General features: G+C 40.7%; 1 long non-coding RNA gene across 1 annotated transcript in view; it reads left to right on the top strand.

Annotated features, from left to right (window-relative positions):
- The window catches only part of LOC106930607 (uncharacterized), a 57,942-nt gene extending 45,312 nt beyond the window's left edge, over positions 1–12,630 (top strand). Inside the window, exons 2-3 of the long non-coding RNA XR_001420880.2 lie at positions 4,092–4,220; positions 12,254–12,630. This is a non-coding gene — a long non-coding RNA (uncharacterized LOC106930607). The remainder of the gene's footprint in view (positions 1–4,091; positions 4,221–12,253) is intronic.
- The last annotated feature ends 14,092 nt before the right edge of the window (positions 12,631–26,722 follow it).

The raw sequence follows: 26,722 nt of genomic DNA on the forward strand, positions 1-26,722 counted from the left end.
CTTTGTGGCATTAGCATTTTAAACTTCTTAAACAAAGTTTGGCAAGAAACGCAGCGATACAACCGCAGTGATTCACTCGGCGCTCTGTGGATGAAAGGCTGAAGAAGCAGGCGGTTGACTCAGACGATGGAGGAGTGGAGCATGGGAACAAGAAGGGTCAGGCTCTGGGAAAAAAACAAAAAAAACAACAAAAAAACCCCAAAAAAACATCTTTAATATTTGTCGCATATCTGAGTTAGAGACGGAAACCTATGTGCTGATTTGGCATGTGTGGTCACCAGATGCAGTAATGTGGAGCAGGTTATGCAACCAAGGGCAAGCACTGGTTTCAGGAGCCACAGTGAGAAATATTGGATATAAATAAAGAAGCAAATAAAAGCAGATAATGAAACGAATCAAAGAGGTTGCCATGGTAACGGCCGTTTCATTTTTGTGACGCAACGCATTCTGGTGGCTTCGATTGTTGTCTCTTCAGCAGACTGATCTGATGAGGGAAAAACAACTCCTACGTGTTCATCTTGGAGCCAAAGCTGGAAGGTTTTTGGATCCCTGAAGGCTCCAAAGGAGGAGAAAAGTCACATTGATGACAACGCTGAGTAAACGACAAACATGATCTAAAGTTTTATTCCTATTTATCGACTTTCTGTCCGCTGGCGCCTGATTCAGTTACTAGGGACATGCCACGCGGGAGACGTATGAAACCAAAATCAACCAGTTGACCCTACAACCTGTGTGTGGTAGAAAACTAACACTGCGCAGTGAACACACCATCCAGTGAAACTTAAGTGTTGGCAGCGTCATGCTGTGGGGTTTGCTTAAACGTAAAGACGGCCAGCATCGATGGGAAAATTTGAATCATATATGAGGTTGAATTGTGACAAAGTACAAAACATTTTAAGAGGGATTAAAACTTGGAATATGTAAGTATTCAAACTTTATTTCGGTGTTTTTGTGTATGTATGTTGACATTTTATTGCATTAGTGCCAAAGAATACATGAGATGAGAACATGCGTCTGCTCTGACATCTTTCAAACAAAGAAGTACTAAACGTAATTTTTTAATGTGGCAAAAATGTTTTTAATTGATGATAATTTTGTGTAAAACATTTTATGCTTATTGGCAATAGTAATACCAGTTTACACGATTGCTAAAAATGAAAATGGAGGAAAACTCCTTGTGCTCCTTTGTGTCGCCTCTTTTTGGTTTTGAAACTAAAAGCATCTCAGTTTTTTTTTTTTTTTTTGTAGGATTTCCAAGCCTTCATCCTCTACTTTCTTTCTCGAACCAAACGTCTTACCTCTTAGATGTGGGGTGAAAGATAAGGAGTAAGAGGCGTGGAGTGAAATGAGATTATTTGTAAGTCTGCCAGCCATCTTTATCTGTGAGGGAGACAAGTGCTGAGGAAGCTCACAGAGGAAATATGGCTGTTAAGTCATCATGCAGTTCATTAGCACGTTGCTTAATTGGTGTCTAATTGATTGTGGATGTTTTGTGAAGCTGTGAACCTCGGGTTTCTTTGGCACCAGGAGCTTCTCAGAAGACTCACAGAGTCAGCAGAAGTTGATCCACAGCTGCTAAAAACAGGGAATAGGATTTTACTTATCGTTTAGGCAACTTGCAGATTTACTGTGAGTAATAACCTATTTTATATTGTTGGCTAAAATGTATTTGTGAAACAAACTGGACTCAATCACAAAGATTGCATCAGGCTGTAGCTATGGTAACAGAACAATCAAATTTGGAAGAGGATATTTTTAAACTAAAAAGTAAGTTTACCATTGAAGTCCTAAGTTTAAATACTAAGCAATTTGAAATATTTAAGTTTATATCATTAATTTGGAAACTATATGCTCCCCACCCCCCTCACACACATAGGGAAATGTACCCACCCTCTTTTCCACAAAAGCTTTTAGTTTTTCTTTACATTAAAACCTAAACACAGACAGAAAATGGGGTGTTTTAAAAACGACACATTTTCTGAAGGAGATACATTTTGTAAAGGATTTATTGGCTCCAGTGATCTTTATTTGATAGTTAATTGACAGGAAAGTTGGTAATGAGGGGGAAGACATGCGGCAAAGGTCACGAGGCTGGGAATCGAACCTGCGACGGCCACGTCGAGGACTAAGGCATCCCTCCAGCAGTTGTGCTTAACCCCTGTGCCACCACAGCACACCCTGAAGGAAATATTTAAAAAAAAAAATTACAAGTTGTCATTTTTTACTAGTTCATGTAACTTGTAATCTAAACAAATCGTATTTAGCTGGACTGAGGTCAAGTATAGCTCTTGTAATCTTTACACTCTTGGATTATAAAGGTGGCAAAAGTCCAAGTAGTGTGCATTGAAATGTGTAATTTTAATGTCATAGAGGTTTACAGGGTAGACTTTCACTTTTTCAGGCCATTGGATTTTTATGTTTCACTAATGCAATAAGGCTTCCTGCCTAAGAACATGTAAATGCCAAAATACTGTCCCTGTACACCATTTGCTGCCGAACAGGAAGTTGTAATAACTCCCAAAAGCATTGTTCATTCTGACCCACATTTCAAGGTCTCAACAGTCCTGGCCTGAATGCATTTTTGTATCATTTCAAGTGACTTCTGCTGCAAATGCTTAAATTTGTTGTAACTCATAAGCCTCTAATATACAGGCTGGGGCATCGGTGTGATTTGGCCGTTTTAACTATTTGGATTTGTAGTTTTCAGCCTTTAATAACATGCAGCTTTCAAATGACACATGACAAAAAGCAGCTCATAAAACTTACATACTAAAATTTAATCTAACTTCCACTTGTATTTGCGTCTTCTTCAACAGTTTCAAACCCAGGTACGCAAACGCTGACCTGTGCCTGAAAGTCTTTATAAGTGAGTGAAGGGTAAAAAGACACGATGTGTCCCCGCGTCTCATTTTTGACATCTGTTTTTTTCTATTTTTGTGCTTGCGTTATTTTTTTCATTCGGAGCGCTTTCCATCTCCTCCTGTCACGTTGTGACGAGAGCTCACCTGTGAATAATTCATGAGAAGCAGCACGTACGATTACGCTGGTTAAAAAGTAATGAGGCGTAGCCATAATAAAAAAAACTTGTCTGGCATTGTTTTACCAAGTGTCTCTTGCCCTGCGATGCTATTGGTGGGGCCTCAGTTCACATGAAAGCACATCCTTGTCGCACCTGACAGGGAGCGGCGTTAAGAGGAAGAAAACAAGAAAACACAGGCTTGGCCCGTGGAGCAGGTGTTTAAAACTCAGACACAGCAGAGCCCCCTTCCACACACACCCCTCCTCGGCACAGTGTGATCTAGCCCCGGCTATGAGCTGTCACTGGCAGCTTTTCATGTCTGAGCTCGGGAAAGATCAGTAGACTCCCCGTCTGAGCTCGGAGGCCTTTGATAATCGATGGAGCTTACAGTGGTGCTTTGTAACGACAGCAACTGTTCGCGGCCCAATCAAACCGCGCCTCTGTCCCCCCCTGTTTGTTCCCAGGATTGTGCGGGTTATTTCCTGTTTGACTTAAAATGAGGCCTTGTGCTTTATGAGCGCTTCGGCGTTGACAGCGAGAAGATGCATCGGCGTTACAAAGCTTCTCTTTTCAGAGGCGCTTGCCGCAATATGTGTGTTTTCAGCACAAATCGACATGGTTTTTGGAACAATCCAATCTTTACATAACTTTTGCCCTGACACACCAGGAGTTTGATGGTCGTCTGACTCATCCATGACACCAAAAGGAAGCTATTATTGTGTTATTAGTCACAGGTCATGATCTGCCAGAAAGAAGAATTGATCAAATTTAGCAAAGGAATTAGTATAATTAAAAATGTGTCAGAATTACACAGTGTAAAGTGTTCGTCAGAAATATAGTGAATTTTTCATGTTGATAATTAAAAAAAAAGAAACGGGTGTTTCTAACTCTCTTTGCTCTTCTGTCTGGTTGGAGACCAACATAAATAAATACATACAGTTGTACAAACCTTTAACTATTTTGTTTCTGTGTGACACATTTAGCCTAAGGTGTCGTTTGCATTCATTGACAAAAATGTCGTTTTCACTGTAGTTCTAATTGTCACATGTGACTCTTCTCATGTTTTCCCCAGACACTTGGTAATCAATCCTGTGACGATCTGTGTGTGAAAGTTTGGTATTCCGTACAAAATCTGAGTGATCCTAAAAGTTGGTCGAGCTGCTTTGCTGTTGGAGCCACTTCAGGAATTTGACATGGCGAGGTGAGTGTGTCTTCATCGGTGCAGACAGTGTATCTGCATGTGGTAGTAGCTTATACATACGGCATCTCTGAACCGTGTGCCTCATGTCACAAAACTTTACGACCTGCCAAAAATATTTATGGCAGTCTGGTTTGGCTGGAGGTTAAGTTACCTAAACTGTTATAAAAGTCATACCATAGCATTATACATCGGAAGCAACATTTCTTTGTATGCTCTTAAAATGCAGACAGAAACAAAGTATTGTGAAAGGCTTATTATGCATCCGCCTAAGCACTGATACAATACTTTATAAATAGGGGAGTCCCGTTTTTTTAATTTGTCTTCTGTGCGCTCTCCATACTTCCCCTTCAACGGTCTTTTCAGATCTGGTCTTTCACGACAGTTTTTAATCATCTGAAGCAAGAATATTTTACCATTAAAGACATTCATAGTGACTTGAGGTCTGTTTGCAAGCAAGCAGTTGGGGACAATCAATGTCATTCATGCTGAGATTGCGGTACAATTTATTTTTGGAATGAATATCACTTGATTTAGAATCACAATCCATGTAAATATAAAAATCTAAAACCTTCAGCCACGAAGATTGAAGGGAGAAACTGTTCAAAACATTTCTTCATAACTGTTTGACCCAATGACACCGTTTGGCTTTGAACCATGAAGGTCGTGCAGGAAACAAGATATAAAAACATGTTGAAGTTCCAAGGTATCTGGAATTTGTTCAAAATGTTGCCCCCCTTTCGTTCCATTTTCTAGCCTCAGGTATTCCACACCTTCAGTCTATTTTGGTCACACCAATTTATTATTCAGGAACTGTGAATCTAATTAACAATTGAACATGCACAGATGGTGCTCTTGACCTCCCGTGAGAGCAGTGTGTGTGTGTGCGTGTGTGTACACAAGCTGAAACAACTGACACATGTGTCTCCGTTTTTATGTGAACACACAGAACCTGGATGTACAGTAGATTTACTTTAAGCCTGACTTTCCACAGAGAGGACATTCAAAGGTGATGTCCCAAATTTTTTCCCTCTACAAAAGAAACGATAATAGATAAAAGCACAAAAAGTGAAAGAGTGAACTGATATCTAAAAGTAATATTTGTTTAGATGAGCAACTTTTTCATTGAAATCCGAGCAGGTTATTCGAGCCCTTTGTGTTACAAATTAAAGGTAAAGTAATGTCAGAGAAACAATGAGCATAAAGACTAAGTTGATTCATAGTGTTTGGTTTGGTACCGACATGTTTTACATTTCTGTTTTAGTTGCACCAGGACACTCGTATAAAAGAGATACAGTTTTGCCATCCCTCTTCCTTAAAGCACCAGTAAATCTTGAGATGTAACACATCCAACCAAAAAAAAAAAAAAACAAAAAACCCAGAACTGGATATTTTTACCTTATTGCACCACCTGGCTCCATTTACCATTGCAGAGTCCTCTATCTCCAAACACATTATACGTGTGCATGAAGCGACAAAGGAAGCAAGAGTGGGCAAAGCGCGCTTGTGAACGTTGACAACTCATCTCGAAGGTCATCACATCAGTGTGCCCACCCCTCACCAAATGTATCCTAAGAACTTTGCCTTCATTGTCACTGGCTTTCCTACATTTTTTTAATGATTAAATCCTTATTATGATATTCTGAATTACTGCTAGTGTGATATTGCTATGTTCATGACTGTGAGAAGCAATTTTAAGTGTGTCTGACACAATGCCATCAGCCTTTTGCAACCTTTGTTTCATATACATTCATTCATGTTTAACAAAGCTGTTCAGAAACTATCCGAATTATAACCCAATGTGCCAAATATGTTGTTTTAGGGCTTTGATACTTTCGTGTTTATGTGTTTATATATGCGTCTGTTCCTCTTCGTGTGTGCAGAACATGTGAAATATGAACCAGGGATAAATTAGAGACGGTTTGCTGTTAATTCACCGTTCTCCAGTGGACAGACTTCACTAATGTGACATTTCCGCTGCCGTGCCTGAGAGCCGCGCACAGTCGTGCTCATATGTTCTCGTCCGCCTCCTGTGCTTCATGTTACCTGGCGAATAGGACAAGCAGTACAATGGTTTGAATATTACGTGAGGAGGGAGGCCATATTAATGGATGAAAGAGCAGGGAGCGGATTGATTGAATGGGAGACATATAAAGAACCCACATAGTGGAGGCACACAGAGCTCACAGTGAGCTCAGGCTCCCCAAGGTTGTTTTGATATTTCCGAGCCACTTCCTCCAGTCCGGTTGTGTCTGTATACTAGAGAAAAATTGATTTGTAAGAGCACATTTATTGTGTGCGTGTGTGTGTGTTATGCTGCTGATGGTAGCAGGGGGCTGCTGTGTGTTTTTGTCCAGTTTGTGAGTCACTGTTGCTTTCCTGGGGATTTTCTAGTCAAGTACCAATGCCTTCTAATCTGTGGGTTTGACCAGATCATGTTTTTCATCAGTGTCTGTGTCCTTAGCAAAATATGTAAATCCATTATGTCTATTTTTGCTTGCAAAAAAAGCTAACGTTTTCTACATGCCTAGAGCTTTTTTTTTTTTATTGGCATCCATCACTTTTCACATGTCTCTCTTTTGGCCTCAGCTTTCAGTCTTTTCATTTAATGTCTGCTAAATCGATACTCCGAGACAAGCGTGCGGAAACAAACACAAACGGGCATGCACGCCGGCAGAAATTCAGCAAAAAAAGCCCCAAAACCCCAGCCAAGCACACACATTAAAAGGGAAAAATATCTGAGCCCTTCAACTATAATCACAATGCTCTTACTGTAGGGATAAAAGTGTTTTTCTCAGAAGTCGCACAGCGTTTCACCACCCGAATGTTAGAGAGGGGCGAAAATTGACAGCCTAGATGCACAGAGTAAGTGGAAATGAGGATGAAGAGGGGGAGTGGGGGGGAAAAGCAATTCAGATAGGTAAACTTAAAAGCATCAAAGCAGACAACCAGTTCCACAAATGTGTTTCATTCACACAGACGGTAGATGGGGAGTGCACGACATTCATCCTGCAAATGTGCAGGAACGGAGAGGAGCTGAAGTAAAATGACTTGTCACATTTCATCGCAGAAAGCTCCTAGCGGCCCGAGCAACTGACCGGGGCTTGCCTCTTTGCATAAAAAACAAAAAAACAAAAACCTGATTAGGATTTATTATTATTTTTTTCTAGCCTTTCAGATTGTGTCCACCCCTCTCCCTGCGAAGTCACAGTTACTCAGTCTGGATCTCTGCACGATTAAGCACAATCTCACTCCAAGCATGAGCGATTCCTCTATTCCCCTCTCACCATCCCATGCCTCTCCAGCAGGGTCAGGGGACAGACAGGCCGAGGACTTCATTCCTTACGCTTCTGTCGCTTAAATCAGGTTGGATGAGTGTCATCCCCAGCTTCCCTTTAGGAGCATGGTAATCTGATTCTTTTCCTCATGCCTCTATCCTCTTTCTTATCCTTTGCCTTTAACTCACAGCTTATCCCCCAAGTCTCTTTCTCTCTCTCTTTCTCTCTCTCTACCTTAATCACGCTTGTCTTATGATTGAATTATTCCCCCGAGGAGTGGCTACGCGAGCTGCTGTGAGGCCGCTGTGCTGTCACCAACAGGCTCAGATCTCTCGTCCACGCTGCCCAGGCCACTATCGCTGCCCTTACACTTCATGCTTGCTTAGCCTATCCACCCCGGCTCTGCCCTGTCACCCTGGATCATAACCGAGGGATGAAGAGCGGGACGAAAGGGGGAAAACAAACACTGACCTCATGGGAGCCTGTTTGGTCATCTGTGAGTCTACAAGATGCTGCACAGATCCGGTCGTCCGGATACAAAGCTTTACAAACCTATTATTACCTTGTGACTTTATTCGCGTTTTGTCATGATAAAACCACAACAGCAATGTGTTTTAGGAGGAGTTTCTGTGCTAGATCAACACAAAGTGGTGCACTGGAGCTGAGATGAAGGAAATTGTTCTCTATTAAGAATCGAACATGTTTGAAGTGCATTTGGATTCAGCCCCTACGTTCCAGTGGAGGAGGTAACCCAGTTAATCAATCGAGTAAGCCTGAGTGGAGCTGTGGTAAGATAAGGCCTCTGGTTACTTTAGAGGAGCTGCGGAGATGCGGAGCTCGGGTGAAAAGAAGGGTGATGGAGAGTATAAGCAGAATGCCATTGTCAAAATAAATAATAGGAAGTCTCATTTGCAGTCAGTCCCTGAGTTAGACTTCTGTCATTAGAGATGCCAGAGGAGGACGTATCTATATATGTATGCATGTGTGTGTGGCCTTGTATTTGACACATTGTAAGGAGAATTTTCCTAAAACTAAAAATACATCGTGAGGACCAGGTGCCCCGTAAGAAGAAGTAATGCTTAGGATTATGGGTTATGCTTAGAACTAAGGTGTAGATAGAGTTTAGGTGGTGTTGGCAGCATCATGTTTTTAGGAGGGTTTTCTTCAACACCTCCCAAAAGCAGGTGTTGAAGAATCTGTTCAGACTTGATGGTTGGAGCTAAATGCAGAACAGTCCTGGGGGAAAACCCTTAAAAGGTTGCAAAAGACTTGGGACCAGGGAGGATGTTCATCCTCCGTTAAGAAACCTTCAACACACCGAAGTCAAAGTGTGTTTATGTTAGAAGTAGTTGCTGTCACCATACATAAGCAACGCTGGTAGTGTCAAAATTTTTATTCATTTCAATTTTTTTTCCCGACTTCACAATTATGCATTATTTTGTGTAGTTTTCACACATAAAATGTCAGTGAACTGCTCTGAAGTCTGTTGTACTGAGACAAATGTGAAAACACTCACAGACGATGAACACCTTTACCAGGAATTGTGGATTTTACTATTTCAAACCCGGTTGATTCATACATAGATTAAAATGATGAATCCAATAATGGGTGCAACAATTTCTCAAACACACATCTACTTTTGCAAATCCACAAAAAGCAGGTCACTGACGGTAGGTGTGTTTCTGCCATCTGCTGCCTTTGCTCAAACTGAAAAGTCACCTGCTTGCTTACGTCACCGCATGCGTGCATGCGCTTTTGCAATGCGAAATTTCAAAACATCGTTTTGCAGCTTTGGGGTGAGAGAGATTTGAGACGCATTCAGACACACTGATTAGCAGCATGTTGTTGTTGCAACTACTTCTGACAGCCTCCTCGAATCGCATGAATAAAAAGTGTGCAACCCCGACCTGCGCTCACGCAGGGAGTGCTGCTTTTTGTTAATTAACGCAGTGGTGAAACGCATTCATGTAAATAACGAAGAGAAACGTATGATAAAAGCTGACTGTGGTGACGTCTGTTGTAATCTGCTGCATTGAGTTTGTTTGCACATTTGATGGAAAAAGAAAATCCGTTTTCAGGTTATCCTATTGATCCGCTCACTTTATAAAGACGTGCTCTGGGAGCAGTACAATATTTGCTCCTTTGTGTTCAGCTCCTTTCAGAGCTCTGTGCAAAGAGACAACTTCTTTCTGTCTCCCGTCTCTGCTGAATTAGAGGCATCGTCAAGTTGTGGCCTTTGATTTTCATCACACTTTATCAGGTTGAGCGGAGAGGCCTTGAGTGACTTACCTTTACTACCCTCGCTTCCTCTCTCCGTCTCCACCGAGGCTCTCGGAATAGTCATATGCTAGTTTCCCGGGCAACCAGCCAGGACCCTTGTCCAGGAAGGGTCGACGGACATTCAATGGGGAGAACATGAAACACTGATCGTTCTCACAAAACAGCTTCTGCTTTTATTTATAGACTGCAACATCACCTATATGGGTCTGTGATATAAAGACCCATTTGCTGCCTCTTTTCATTATCGGTATGGCCTAACAAAATTGTCTGGTGTAATATTTCTTCCTCACTAAGAGGACCAGTAGGAAAATAAAAAGCATCCTCCTTTGAGAGAAAATAGCCTAATTTTCCTCTTTCCTTTGGGCCAGTAAGTTACAGCAAGTAAGCTCTATTAATGTAAAGCAGGAAATCATAAGATAGGAAGTAATAGAAAATAATAACTAAACCCAGCAGGCAGGACATGAGAAACCCTTTCTGGACTCTTTCTGGTTGCATCCTTAATGTCAGTAATAACCTCATTATCAGAGTCACGTAGTGGGTCGTTTATCACTTCAAGAAGTCAATCTGGTTTCAGCTGTCAGTCTATGCAGGTTTCACCTTTACCACAGATTTGAAAAAGAAAAAAAAAAAAACACACACACAAAAAAACTATCTATCATTTCAGTACCAGTTGACCCTGAACTAGTTTTACGTTTTGTTTAGAAAATGAAAATTCATCTATGTTCAAACATTCCACAATCCACATCTTCGATAAATAAGACATTATGTATGTCGTGATACTCTGCTTCCATCCAGCTTGGCAGCATAAATACAATCTGACATTGGAGCACAGAGAGCTGCACAGGTCTTTGTTCATTGTCTATTAAGAAACAGATTGCTTTTCGTCGGTTGCACATAATTAAAAATCTCTAAATAACATATTTTGCCTCCACTGGCTTTTGCTCCATTGAAGATCAACCCTACTATGTTTGCCAGTTCTACTTCTGACAGACGCATTGATTTGAACTTCCTTCAAATCAATGCAAGGACTCTGTCACTTATAGAAAAAAGGATGGTTTATACTCCAACCTTGTAACCTTGAACAGAGTTATGTGGATGAATTGATTGACTAGATATTGCTGTGTGGAGAGTCGATGTAAACAGTTAACCTGGAGCAGATGTCGGGATCTAGTTATTTTCCATTTCTATTCAAGAAAAAAGCTAAGTGAATTGCTGGAAGTAAACTGTTTTCTTTGAGGTTTTTTGTATCAGTGATGCGTATTTTGTTAGCTAATCCAATAATAAAATATGTCATGGAATACCTTAAACTAGATGTTGCAATAATAGTTTTTGCGCCAAAATGAAACATTTCATTAAGTGAGAACGTTTTTTAGGGTTTTTGCAACTGCAGCTAAGCTCCAGCTACTTCACTTGAAGATTTTACCCTTCAGAATAAATTTGCAACTCTTTGAGTTAGAACTACGGAGGAAAGATCAAGTTAGATTGTATGTTTTAGTAAATCAGTAAAACTTTGGGAGTTTATAAATATATGCATGGACAGGAGGACAGTAAACGTCAGTAAAAAAAACAGTCCAGAATGAGTGCAGGTGAAAAAATAACTTTGTAATAAGTGTGAAACCTGACAGTGAGTAAATCTGAGTGAGGGTTGGACTCATGTGTTAGCAAAGTTTGGTGCAATTAAGAACCCTGCCAGCTGAGATTTAGAGATTTTGAAGTAATTGAAGAGCTTTAGTGTGAAATCCCAACCAAGCTTCACTGCAGTAGCCCACATGGGAGGTTATGAAGGAAAGTAAGGGATCTTCTCTCACAGAGTCAGAAAGTGATGACCAAGGTCAGGAGTTTTTACTCAAGTAAAGACTAATTTAAGAAACACAAGTATTCATATAAAGATGACAAACTTTCTAAGCAAGAGGGGAAAAAAGAAAATGGGTCTCCTACATTTTTCACTGCCCCAGAAAGCAGTGATACTGCTCACCAATAGGGGGTGCTGTTTCCCATCTTCTTATCACAGTAACTAGAGTCTCAGAGGTGAACAGTGTTACTGTTTTACTCTGTGGTGATGAATATGAGTCAGTGGGCGATGTGACCTTACCATATATATGTTTGAGGATCCCCACCAGCAAAGGCCCCTCAGGGTCAACTAGAGACGGGTCCAAATTTGTACTTGTCTTAAATTTAATACTCTTAAAACGCAGCAGGGGGAAGAGTGGGTAAAGGTCACAGGTATGGTTCGCCTTTTATGAGTGTACCTTGTTTAGTTTGTTCTAATATGACAACAAACAAAACAGAAATATTCAATTATGATAATGGTTTTATTACACACAGAGCCTTATGAAAGTAATATAACACAACCCTTTCACGTTTTGTCAAGGTGCAACCACAGACCTTCACTTTGGATTGGGATTTTATGAGGAAAAATCTAGCTTAGTAGAAAATAACTGGGTTAAAAATATCACTTGATATTTTTTATTTTTACAGATCCACAATATGGGAAGACGAGCTGAGACGTATGCTGGACAGCCATGGGCAAAAACTGTTAGAGGCTGCAATGGAGTTGACCACTGGGTCTGAGCTTCACCTTCCAACAGGACAGTGACCAAACACACAGAGCTACAGTGGTTCAGACATAAACCTGCTTTCTGAAGAAGAGCATGCACAAACTTGATTTTCAGCATGAGCAAAGCTGGTAGAGTCTGAGACTTTGCAGCCACAAAAGCAGCCATAAGGTAGTCATAAGATGTGTTTATTCATGGGGATCAGTTTCGGATTTTCTTTTGTCAAAAGAAAAGCACTTCAAAAATCGTGACCTACTTTGTGTTGCTCTCAATAAAATATATGGACGTTTTGTGATGTAACCTGATATATGAATACTTTGGCCAGGCATTGTAGGTATTTGTGCTATTGAGTTGTCCAGAGTCCCTCTTTTCCAGTCCTTCTAGCCATACAAGTGGTTTTAAATCTCAGGCCAAAACCATCATTTAATACCTTTTATTTAGTGACTTTTCACTCTTTACTGTGCCCAAAAAACACTAGTGGAGGACTTTTTGTTGGTAGGACTTATGTTGGCCACAGCTTTCTCACAACAAGTGCCAAACTCTGAGAGGACATTTTTGAAAATACAGAATGGATTCATGCAACCGTAAGAAGCAAAAGCAAAATTTGGTGCTGCCACGGAAACCTTATGAACCAAATTTCATTTAGGATTTTGTTGGAAGTGCAAAAAATAAAAAAAAAATCACTATTAAACATTCAAGAATACCAAAGTCCTTTTGAAAACAAGTTATCTTTTTCTGACGTTAATTATATCATCTGACCTGGAATAGCAAAAGCAGACAAATGCATATTACACAAAACTAATTTTGTAAGTTAAAGTAAAAATCCAGCAGCAGACCTTGAATTAAAGAAATGGCATTCATTTCTAAAGTTTTCTAATGCTTTCGTGTATTTGAGTTTTATGTTTGCTGTTTTTATTTTTTGAAATTACAAAAAAAATCTGAAAAATAAAATACCGAATTATGCTGCTTCTCTAAATTTCAATCTTAAACAAAGAAAAAAAATGCGATGAGAAATGACATTAAAAAGCGCATGTTCTCAAATTCCTGTCCTGTACGGCAGATTAGAGGAGTCACAGTCCTTCATTTCTTGGAATAACCCTACATTTTCATGTAATGAAGCCCTTAAGATCTGAAGAGCATCAAGAGACATATCTAAGAGAAGTGCCTTCACTTTTTATTCATGTTCCTTCCCCTTTTCTTTTTCAAGTGATATGCAACTTCAGAGAGAGGACGGTGAGGGAGACGCTCACACACACACACACACACACACACACACACACACACACACACACACACACACACACACACACACACACACACACACACACGCACACAGTGGGAGAGGAAGAGAGACTGGGAATGTTTTCCGATAGAAATGAGGCGAGCCGAAGTAGACTCTTGAGTTGTGAGGCTGTCACTGCTCAGTTCAAAACATTCTGGCAGCCAAAAGCCCTAAAAACCTGTTCTATGACTTCTCTTTGAACGCCATGGAATCTCATTCATAAGCAGGTCAGGCGACTTGAAACTCTGATAAACTCTAAAAATTAGACTCAACCTGTTAAATGTTTGCTGAATGGCTAGAAATTTAACTTCGGCAGATTTATGATGACTTTTTGTTTTTGCTTTTGTCAATGGAGACCCTTGTCGTGGCTATTGGCACACAGTGGGGAGTGAATTTGTCATAACCGCAAGTATGCATTGGAAATACACACACACACTCACACACATCCGCATGTACACACACACACACACACACACATGTTTCTCATATTGTGGAGGACAGCTGCAGGGGTGTGGAAGCCTTGGGAAAATGGATCATGGAATCAGGCCAGTCAACTTCCTCTCTAACCGGCACCTGTTTGTCTGTATCTGCCGCTGTCTTATTTCACAATGCGTTTCCAAAACGTATAGAGATTAATCCGTAAATTCAGCAAGTAAACACTGTAGATTACTGTCACCAACACGCCTCTGCGAGAGTCTTTTGAGCTGAAGTTGCGCCGTGCGGGCGAGTAGGTACGATTTTCCGCTCGCTTGTTTGTCGCCGAGGTTTTATTCAACAGAGATTATGCAAATGTGCGTCTATTACACATCCTGGCCTAATTCACTAAGCCCTGTTATAATTAAGACACACATCCAGCGAAGGGAGAACCACACACATACACAAAGATAAGTGTTAATTTCCCAAGCAGGGAAGATGAAGCGATTCGTTGACAGGTAATACACCTTGATGTTTTTGCCGTTCTGACAACATGTGAATCTGCGAGATCATGTGTGCATAAATGCATCATGCAGCGGGGCTGTGCCTTGTGAGCACAAGCTGAAAGGAGAGAAAGGAAAGGGGGCGTCGGGGGGGTAGACGATCTTCTCTAAAGCGGCCCAGGCAGGCATCAGCACTCAATCATCCCAGATCTGCCAGACGACACCAGCAGAGAAAACACATTACCCGTGTTGTGTCGCCTCGCCTTCTTCTCTTGTCTTCTCTTTATTATATTTAGAGCTGCCTTGCCTCAGGGTCAGGTGACAATCTGCATTCTCTCCCCGCAAGTTTTCTCAAAACTGTCTGGAGTTGTTTTCTGTATTTCATTTTTTTTTCTTTTTTTTTTTTAGCATTGTGCTTTTCTCTCTCTCTCTCTCTCTGCTTCTCTCGCTCTCTCTCTCTACCTCGCTCTTAAAGGGGAGCTGTTGATGGTTTTTAATCCCTACATGAGTCCCTTTGCAGATGACTCTGCTGGCATGGTGTCAGAAAGAAACTAACAGAGAGCAGAGCTGCACATTAGACTAAAGATGAATACCCTCAGAAGGGAGTGAGGGAATAGAGGGGAAGAGGCATTTGAAGTGCTTGTCTAAGTTTTAGTAAAAAATGAGTTCTTTATAGCAGAATATAAATATATAATTGAAACACTTAAAGACATTATGAGGCTCTTTCATTTCCGCTCCCTTTTGTGTGCCGGCTGAGGTGGGAAACAGAAGGCAAGTAAACACATCTGCATATCTGAGTCATTGGTTCCAAGGGAGCTGTTATGGGCTGTCTCTGCAAATCTCTTCTCCGAGTTGCTTGGGCCCCACCAGCAACACCTCCCCTCCTCCCTCCCTCCGCCGCTGATGCTGGGTCAGATACTTCAGCATTCTTTCAATTGATGTGGTTGTGTCTGAGGGTGGCAGATCTATGCTCAGATTTCATGATTTTAAATGGTTGCGCTGTCTCCTCTTCGTTTTTATATATATATAAATATTTTTGCTTTACCGCTTCTCAAGTTTGGATGGCTATGCCTTTGGTATAAAGTCCGGCAAGGTGGCGCGCACGTGTGTGTGTGTGTGTGTGTGTGTGTGTGTGCGCGCGCGCGCACGTCGTTTCCAGTTAGTGTCCAGCTGACGGTGAGTTGGCAGAGTTGGCGCAGCAGAGCGGGCCAAAAACCGGTCAGGGCCTCTGTCTCCGCAGCGGCCGTCACCTGGACAAGCGAGCACGCCAGCCCCGTGGCTGAATCTGAGGGATCGGAGCGACGTCGTCAGCTGGGATCGAGTACAAAGATGGGAACGTTTTGTATCTCCACCTGCCTCAGAGCACGCTCCCAGAACAGAACGCTGAAACACGGCCGGCAGGAGAAATATATCACCCCTTCACACTTTTACTGCCGCTTTGAAATGATGGTTTTAAAACAAATGAATCAAAGCTGAGGATTTTTTTTTTTGTATTTTTTTTTTTACAACTTGGAGAGTTATCTGTATTAAGTACTTTTGGTGTAACACTAAAACATAATGAGTCAACAAGGTTTCCGTCAAACAGAAGACAGTGTAAACCCTAGAAATTATTGCCTTTTATGGGCTTTACAGAGCATAAAGAAGATTTACATTTTTTTTATTTCTCCAGTTATATGCTCCACACAGCTGCAGCAACTTTTGGCATTGTCAGAAACACTACACCTAAAAAATACAGTCTTTTGCGATTAGTCAGCACCAAATCTGGGATTGTGATCCGGCTCCATTTCTTCCTGTGGTTCCCACTCAAATGATCTTATTTATTGAGGAAGGTTTCTAATTGATTAAAACCAGCATCAGTTTGATTTCTGTTTAAAAGGCCAAGCAAGTAATCTTTCATTCTTTTGTAATCATCCTTTGGGGCAGAATGCTGTAGATCATGAAAAGAACGACAATAATGGTGAGTCACAATTTGTCATCTGACTTTTCTAAACAGTTAATCATGTGCTTGCCTTCGTACTGACCCTCTTTCTTTAAATAAATATGAAGGCGGAATGTTAAAAAGACGTCGGTAAGGTACTTTCCCTTAATTTTTTAGAATCAATCTTGGTAATGGAGTAATTATCTGGCTTTTATGTCATAATAATAGTATATCTATTTGGCAAAACTCAAACTGGACAGTGTCTAAATAACTTTTATGGAATAAACTGCCTCAAAAATATTCAGAAATGTTCACATGCCAACAAATAAATCAGAGGAAAATGCATTAAATAAAGATAAGTACCTATTCAAGAAAGTCAAGAAGCTTAGTATTTCCACTGTAGGATTTCTCTTCCTACAGTCAACATGGGTCTAGAGGTCTAGAAAAAACCTCACTTAATCTCATATATAGCACATTTTATTTTTTCCCGAGCCTGAATCGTTTAGATGTTTGCTAGAAAATCTAAGACTGTAAATGTGCCATCTACAGCAGGAAGGATGCAAGATTTCATTCCCTTTCAGTGTCGTGTGTTTCTGGGAACTGTGGCCTAACTACCTGGACATCACTGACAAACTCCTCTTATGCAGCTTTGACCTGATCCCTCAATTTTCTCAAGGTCATCGTCACTCCCTGAGACAAGATCCTTACTTTATTTTATATTTCTTTCATTTTGCAATAATCGTACCGGCAGCCGTCACCTTCCCATCAAGCTTCCAGCTGATGTTCTCAGAGTCAGAAGGTACATAGCTGATTTTTGCAATTCACAGCTTTGGTCAGTTTGGACTCAATAACATGCGAAGCTATTATGTACTTTTATCCAGTGCCTTATTTTCTTGATGTTGTGGATTTCTGCATTGAAATAGAACAACTTTATCCTTTTAGAGAGTGTGCTTATATTTCAGCACTTTCACTTTATCTCAAATGTTTTCCTGTAGCTCCATCCATCTTCCATTCAACTCGTCTCAGGGAAGCTTTAGTGATGTCTATAAAGAAGTATTGAGAAAAAGAAATGAGGAAAAATCTACTTGGATTGACTTATTTGAGTTATCAGAGTAAAGGGGGCTGAAAGGAAAGGAAAACACACTATTTAGACCTTTATATAAAAGTTACCACAATTATACCCATCTTTATCACATAAAATTGAAATAAAATACATTGAAGTCTGTAATTGTAATGTGACAAAATATGGGAAAGTTCAACAGGTATCCATACTATTGCAATTTATGGTATTAATTTCAGTGTTTCAACTCGCATAAAAGTTTAGCTTACTATGTTTGATTGTTGACGGCCTTTATCTTTTTCTACAATCTTGTGAATCTTGTGTCACTCTTGCAGAAATGGAGTTGGAAAAGACGGGTTTGTGAATCCATTTGTTTTGTTTTTGCCTCTTAACCCCTTTAGGATGTCACACTGGAAACATGCTGATCAAACTAAACACCATCTCAAAATTCAGTGAAAGGGAAGTGAATAGAGCTGCATTCTGTCCTTTGGCCAGCAGGAGGTGGCTGCTTTGGTTCCTGAAAGTAGACATTTGAACAAGAAAATTATTATGTTTTCTCTTTTGAGCTTTTTGAAGTCGATGCTCCTCATACTGGAAAGTGTATTATAAGTTTGGTAAATAACGTTACTATTAAAAATATGCTTGACTGATGGCACAGAAAACTTGGAAGTGTGTTGTTTTAGAAGGCCAACCAACATAAAGCAATAACTCAAATAGCTATTTACTAAGCAAAGTTGACTCGGTGATGGTCTCTCTTTGATATAATGGGGGAAAACTACTTACTAAACTTGATTTTTGGTATTCCTTTAAAAGTAAAATTAGTGTTTAACAGAAGAAACGTCCAGATTACAAATGAAGCAATTCAGGCATGTTAGGAACAGCTTTCTCTGTGAGTGAGAGTAACTTTCTTTGGTATGTACTGACAACTTTGATTGTACCTGCGCACACACACACACACACACACACACACACACACACACACACACACACACACACACACACACACACACACACACACACACACACACAAAACACAGGATAAAAAACCATACCAAATCATTTTTAACAACACCAGGTTGGACGAGGCCTACCTCTGTTTGCAACCAGATGCCAAAGAAGGTCACAGATAAATGAAGCTTTCACCTGAATTTCTCCGAAGTCCTATCAGCTGTTAGCTTCCTTTCTGTCTCTGTTTGTTAGTGTGAATTCCTTGCAGTCTGTGAGGGGACTCTTTCACCGCGGCTGTCTGTCACCTTTTGGACCAGGCTCGCACAGCAGGAATAATGAGCAACTATTCTGTTCGGTTGCAGCAAACCAAACCGGGTTTACAAGAAAGATCGACTCTCCGGGGTCAAGGCAGAGCTCCGGCTCAAGCTTTTCTCACCTGTTGTACACTCTCAAACACACTTTCTAATTTCCTTACACGTGTCCCCAGTGTGTAGAGGTCACCATGGCAATCTGGTCTTCCACAGCAAATAGTGGGATGGTCTGATGAGCTCTTGACCAAAGTGTATCGATCTACATGATTTGATGCTTGTTCTGGAGAAAAATCTTGTTCTTCCTCGTCGAGATCGCCTGTGATCGATGAGATGAAACCAATGGAAACAAACTTGATAAATTTTACCCTCTGGTGACATTCAAAGTCTGTTTAAACGATATTTTTGGCCTCTTGTTTGTTCCACTGGATCACATCATTTGGTTACGTTTTGTATACGAAGTGTGCATGCATATGAGTGTGTGCGTTCCATGGTTACTTCCTGTGGTTAAGCCTGTGCAGTAGAGATGATTCATGAGTTTCATTGTTGCTACAGAGCAAGAGAGAGTGTAAAAAAAAAAAAAAAAAAATCATTCACACTATAAAATTTGCGTCTTTCCAACACTCTGTTTCTCACTCTTGAACACGCGCACACACTCTTATGCACATGCAAAAAAAACAAAAAAAAAACTCTTGCTTACACTGTTCCAACTCCCACACAAACAGACAAAATAAGTGCATGTTCGTTTATGCTTTTTAGGCTAACTGACAGAAATTAACCAAAAATAAATGTCGCATTTGCTCATTCCAAATCCAATGACTAGCAGCTTGTGGTCACAAATTAATCGCATAACAATAAAATATAACGTGTAAGACAAGATTCTCTTGTCTATAAAGATTTATCCTTTTGAATAAGCCCTGTTTTTGGAAAAGAACTACTAGACATCTTTAATTTAATGCTCTACTCCCCTTATCTGTAAATGCTGCAGCACATTTGTGACAATAGATCAAAGTTCTATTTTTGTGGCTCTGGAAAGGTTGCATGTTGTGCTGAATGTGCTGTGTTTGTGTGTGTGGGCCACTGCAAACAAAAGCCATCATGAAATGAGAGCAGCCACAAAAGGATGAGATTTTTTGAAAAATGAAAGGATAAAAAAAAAGAGCAACGTGTGATTTTCAGCGTGGATATCATTCATAGTTACACAAAACAGCAGCAGTAAAACTAGCTCTCTTGTATTCAGCATGCTGCTCGCCTTATCACTACCTATATTGTTATCTCGAAGGGGAAAGTCCACGCACAGGAAACATGTACACTTACAGTATCCACTGGGAGTTCAGTCGACAATTTTCCTTTTTCAAATGAAGCCGCAACTTCCTCATTGCATTTTCCTTGCCTCTCTGAAGCTCTCGTTTTTGTTTTTTCCGAGCATTGCGTCACTGGGTTGTGGTTTTCTCACTATACTCTGTGCACAGGAAGTGTGTTGTGGCAAAACAGGTCCCTGTCACTGTTTCCACTCCTCATAGAGGGCCACAGAGCTAAATTTAACACCAATAACAAGATCACAGTTACCCAAAATATTCACTTCCACATTTACGGGGTCTTTATTTAACTACACCGAGTTATTTATACACCACTGGGTTAATGTGCTTATGCGTTAGGTTTAAGTTTAGTGTGTGACGTAGAACGCCGCAAAGGAAACAGACTAAGCCAATTAGCTAGCCTGTAAGAGATGAGTAAGTTAAGCTAGGACAGCTAGCTGCTTGAGTCCAATGATTTTCTGTGGTTTGAGTTGCACCCAGATGAGAGCCAACATATTACTTTGCTGTGTTTTGGTTAAAAGATTTCCCACACCAGATACAGTCAACATGCTCCTAAAGGAGGTAGCTTTAAACTAAGACTAAAGTCAAAAGTAAGCTAAGTCTGAGTTTCAGTTTCTTAAACAACAAAATTCAAGGAACTGAAATTTGTGCTACCGCAAAATACCTTCAGGTCTAGATTCGTATGATGGTTTAAAAATAAAACATGTCCAGTTATAATAATTACATGTGAGACTCGTGACGTTGTACCAGACAAAAAGGGGAACCAAAAGGCGGACGTTGGCTAAAAATAAGTTGAAGAGAAATGTACCCAGCGAATGGAAAATGCAAAATAAGAGATGGAAAGTGGAACAAAAAGACCTAATAAATCTAAAATTTAATATGTTTGACGTTTGGACACATCTCGTGATATGTTGTGTCAAACATCATTGAACATAGGATGTTGTATAGTATATACAGCTTACAAGACAAAAACAAATTATATCAGGAATAAAAACGATAAGAAACAAGATTTTAGCAATATGTTGAAATGCCAGACTACACAACAGTTCATCGATAAGTAAACATAAGTTTGTGTGTTAATGCAAAGAGGAAGGGAGGCAGTGACAGAAATACTAATGGCAATAACAGTTGTGGACTTTATAATATTATGAAATCTTCTGCCACAATTTAGTCAAATTATTTTAGATTTTAAAGTATAGATTGCAAATGCAGGCAATTAAAAATTTACACATTAGTGCCGCTAGATGCTATAACAATAAATCACTCCCCTTCATTTCCAGGACTCACAAAAACAACTTTCAATAACTTCTCTATACAGTCATATGCTGATATCCACTGGTTATCTGCAGCATCATTCAATACCACTAATATGTATGAACGAAAATACCATCAACATTCAGATCATATTCGGGAAACTATTTAAAAACGAGCAGCCGTGTCAATACCAGCTCTTTCACCTAAAGCAGCTCTCTGGCTTTGTGTTGTTGGTGTTGTGAGGCCTCAGCTGAACCCTCCACAGCGCTCAGAATCGCGGGCGAGAAGCAGGCCACTGGAGTTGGATCGCAGCCAGCGGAAGAGTGGTTTTACTCCAGCTACACTTACTCATTTCTCCTTGTTAACTTTTCCTGCCTGGGAACAGACAGTCGTAGTGGTGGTGCAATTACCCAGGCAAGTTTCTCACACTCACAGATGCACACACCGACTTTTTACATGTGGAACATGTGCCAATTTGTACAAACAGTTGAATCGTTTTGTTTCACTCAGAAAATGAACTCTCTCCTCTAGCCAAAACCATGTCTGTTCCTCGGAGAAAAAGTAGATGTGGTTGAGACTGTGAATGTGAGAGATTATCTCTTATTGTCTTAAGTAAAAGTGAGCCAAAGGGCCTGCTATAAATAGGCAGATTTACTCCGCCCCTTTACTCACAGCGTGGCAGGCGATCGGGCTCAGGGGAGCAACTTAAAGGCTAGGGTCAGTGTGTTACTATGGTGACATGGCCATGGGACGTCTTCATGTGTGTATGAAGAGGTGAGAGCGAACATGAATTCTGACCGTATGTGTGTGTTTGGCACCCTCCTCCTCCTCCAGCGGCAGCAGCAGCAGCAGTGAGCCTCACAGCCCCCGCTGAAGGAGAGTGTGTTGGGTAACAGCAGTCTGGAGTTCCCCTGGACTCGCTCCAGACCTCCTCTCCCTTCCTTACAGCCTCTATCCCACAGTCTGTCCCTCCTTCGCCCCCCCTCCTCAGCCACCCGCCTCCCCTTGTCCCTGCTGATTCTTTCACATCTGAGAGATATATGTGTGTGAATCTGTACGGATTTTCCCAACAGCACAAAACAGAGCCAACTGCTGGTTTATTTGTCCGATGCTCTCAGCAGGTCGTCTCCTTTTGACATTTTCCTGTTTTCAGTCCCACCCTTCCTCGGCTTGAAACTCTCGGACACTTTTTTCCATTAACTCCCAGCATACAGACTACTGATTTTGCTCAAGAAGTATATATATAAAGCTAGTAGCTTCAGTGACTGATGTCACAACGGCTTTATCTTCTGTGACTCATTTTCTCTCGTTTCCCTTTCTGAAGATGAGAAATAACTGCTTTCCATACAACTTGTGTCTATTTGTGGCTCTGGCCTAGCCTAGTCACAATACCATCATCAAGATAATCGTCATCACGACAGCAACAAATATTGGGCAATGAATGATGACACGCTTTTCTCAAACGCCGCAGCATAGCCTGGAGGGAAGATTGTTAATGTGGGCAGATGTTTTCAGTTCCCTTCATCAAAAAGACTTACAGTAACTTCTGAGATTCAGGTAAACGCTGCTCATTTAACGCGCACATACAAGTCATATCTGGTGAGTTTTCGCTTTTCAGTGTTTTCAGTGGAGAAGCCAGAATCATCAAAACTCCACGGATCCCGAATGCAGAAAAAGTCGGAACCAAAAAAAAAGAAGCAGTGAAAGATAATGAGGGAAAAGTAGGCGTACCAGCGTGAAAGGTGTCAACAATGCAGCACGGCGGCTGAGACGGCTTGTCTTAGCATGTTTACCTGCACCCACTCCTTTCAACGCACAGCCCTGTGCCACGAGGACAAGCCGCTGCACGCTTCTGCCACAAAAGCACACAGCAGTTTCTAACCCTTCCTTGCACCCTGGGCTGACAAAGCACAGCGTCACAGTTTCCGAAACCTCTCCTTTCCCCTTTGCATCACTGTGCCTGTTAAAAAAAAAAAAAGAGAGAGAGAGAGCGAGAGAGAAAAATGTTGACGCGTCTTTGCATCAGAAATAAACTTCTTATATTTTACTACTCGAGAGCTTATTTATTTTTTGGGGTGGAAAACCATTTCCTTTCATTGTTTTTCACTATTTTACAAAAGTATTGTTGTTGAGGTAATTAATTAATATCCATTATGATTATATTAAACTTTTCCAAATTGTGTATAAAAAATTCTGAATTTTAATTTTTACTGCTTTTAACAAAGCAAAAAAGAAATTAGTATGATTTCATACCATGACTGATAGCTACAGTCATGCAATTATCATAATAAAAACACACCGCCTTCTTTTGAATTTTTGCAGAGTAAGTTTTATTTATTAGCATGTTTATGTGACACAGGGGTAATTTTAGAAATAAATAACTTTTGTTAGAGACTTTAGAAATATAAGAAATTATACGACTGGTGTTGTAGGGTTAAAAACGGTAATTAATATGACAGAAAAACAGCATGCGTAGCGTAGTGGTTAGAGTTCCCTGCGTCTTGAATTGTTTGTTATATTTATATCTTACTCATTTTACGGTTCAACAACATTTACATTTTCTCTAAGAAGAAAGACGCAAACACATTGGAGGTAAAAGCATAAAGTTCTTCTCCAGCAACAGCTGATGTCATTGAAACAAAACCCTGTCAGGGGGAATTTTAACATTCATATGATTATAAAGAATTTATATTCATTTGGCTGTTTAAAAGTAAAGCAGGAAATGAAGACCATGTGTGACTGGGAAAATAAATAACTTTAACTGAATCTTTATTTTTGTCTGGCGCGTCTAAAACAAGACCACAGAGTGGGATGTCTGAGCCACAGCCACTGAATGAGAACAAAACACAGACAACTTCCTCTTTCCACGCATCAGCCATGCTGCTCTCGGCCCCTCTGTCTATTTTCTTCTCTCAACTCGGTTGTTTCTCTCCAACTCAGAGCAGTGATGTCACTTCCTGTTTGGTTTTCAGCTGCAAAGAAGCAGCAGCCCGTTGACAGCTGTGGTGTGGTGTTGGAAACATGCAAATGAACAGGGTCAAAGGTTGGAATAGTGCCGAATTTAGGTGTTTGTGCTTTCACAGCTGTCTTTCGAAACCACGCCATCGTCTCAGTTTGTTCTGATGAACTTATGCAGTAAATAAATTAGCAAAGAGTAAACTAAATTAAAGATTACATCACTTACATTCGGTGTAAAAGGAATGACGTGTTGACAATTTCTTTAGTATAAATATGAGTAATGTATTTTTTTTTTTTCATTTCTGCTTTGCTTTTTTTAAAGTTGTAAGTGAGTCTGAAATTTTAAACAGCAATACAGGATTTCCTGTTTTTCTTTTCTGGGGTATTAATAGGAAGTGGCCCAGACATCCATTTCTCTGAAAACTGGGAAGACGGCAAACCACTCAAGAAAAGGGAGATTTTTGCTGAGCTTCAAAAGTAAGAAAACTGCTATAGGAATAGTTCTATCATCCTAAATTAGTTTAACATCTACATATAGGACTCAGATTTGATGGCCCTGCGTTAACTGGACATAGTGACTATACCTTTGATGTACACTTGAGAAAAAGCTAAGAGGTACACAGTGAGCCTTGCAGGTTTTCAAAAACATATTGGTCAACCCAAGTTAGTCCCATTCTTGAGGTCCATTGTGATTTAAAGCCCGCTTAGTGCACATCTAGCCTGATTAGGGTCCAAACGGGCCACAGATACACATAGTGGCTGGGAACTTGGCTCATATCTACAGTCGGCCTAATTATAAAGCAATGTAAAACTGGAGCCGTGTCAGCGAAGGCTGGGCATAGACCCAAGTCTGTCTTGTCACTACAAGCAGTAAGGATGATGGCAAATGAGTAAAATAAATTTCTGTAAGAAAACTGAAGCAATCCTGGGGTCACCAAGTCTCCATAGCAACCACTTATTTTAAGACTTTTGAATACGTCTTTACCAGAATTGTCGATTACAGTGGAGGGTTCTTGTGTGCTCTCGAACCAGGAGGGTAAATATTTAGACGCCGGTTATGTCTCTGACTCTCTGCTTGGTGAAAAAGGCTCTTGCGCTGTATTTCAGGTGCTTGGTTATGGCTTCCTGTCAGGATTGGTGGCTACCATTTGCCTGGACGATGCCAAGTACAGTGAAATGCACTGAAATCTCGAATATTGGCTTCTGAAAGTTTCGCCATTCAACTGTGATCACCTTGGATATCAGGCTGCGTTTATCCGCTTTGAATGACATTCCAGTCAGGCGGATCAGTGAGCTGATGTCTCGTTCATTCCTGACACATGTCTTATTGCTGTCTCTATAGAAGAGTCGGCTGATCGCTGCTGCTCCACTTCGGAACCACTGCAATTCATCGCTTCTTGTCATGATCTGGCTATGGGAGGATTAGGACCTGTTCCACAAACTATATATATATATATATATATATATATATATATACAAAATACAATTCTTTTTCTTCGCCCAAAAAGAGCAGCAGTATGAAAACTCCAACTTCTTTACCTCATCATCTGTTGTTAGTTGAGAGTCTCCTGGTGACAGACAGGCAGGCGCTGTGACACCCAGCCCTGGTAATAGAAGGCAATTATAAGCCCTGGCGAGAGCTGTGGCAGTGGGGAAAACTTTTATACAGCCCCCCTCCTGGGGCGCTGACATGCAGACACACTAAAATTAATTGCTACAAAACATCAGACGAGCTTGACGCACACATGCGCACAGTCAAAACTCCTGGAAAGACGAAGGATGAAACAATACGCATCACACAACTTTGCATTGATGCTCATGAGCGCCGCAAAGACCAAAGAAAAGGCAGCAAAAAGAAGCAGCGGAAGAAAAATAAGTAGATCCCTTCCAACAAATCATGTTTTCATCTAAATAAAGAAGCCAAAGACAATAGACTTGGGTACCTTGGAGACCAGGAGGACTATTTCTCCATGGCAACCAGTGTGGTGTGTGACAATGCCGCAGTGTGAGGGTTTGAACTGCTAAAGCTGTCTGGGAATGCAGAGATAGATGGGGAAAGAGACAGAAACTCGGAGAGTAAGACCCATGGAGGGATGACGGTGTGTTCGTAATGAGAACACACAATGTCACAGTCCCACTGTGAAGAAAATGGAAGTTCATGACTTTTCATTTCAACATATTTTCTTCCAATGACTCTTTGAGACGATGCAAAGAAAAAACCAGACTAAATGATCACGCTGAGCCTGATTATGTACAAATCCATGTATTATCTTTAGGTAAACAGTCCTCCAGTAGTACTACATAGTTATTTCCCTGTTTAGCTGTAAAGCACAGTGTGGCCTTCCACAGGATTTATTTTAATTGTCAAGCTCCAAGCTGGGTGTGTGCTGCCAGCGCTCTTGTAGATACATGTACTTGAATCTGTCCT

Source organism: Poecilia mexicana, unplaced genomic scaffold (genome assembly GCF_051168715.1).
Source record: "Poecilia mexicana isolate PSO_F unplaced genomic scaffold, ASM5116871v1 scaffold_10, whole genome shotgun sequence".
Classification (NCBI taxonomy): Eukaryota; Metazoa; Chordata; class Actinopteri; order Cyprinodontiformes; family Poeciliidae; genus Poecilia; species Poecilia mexicana.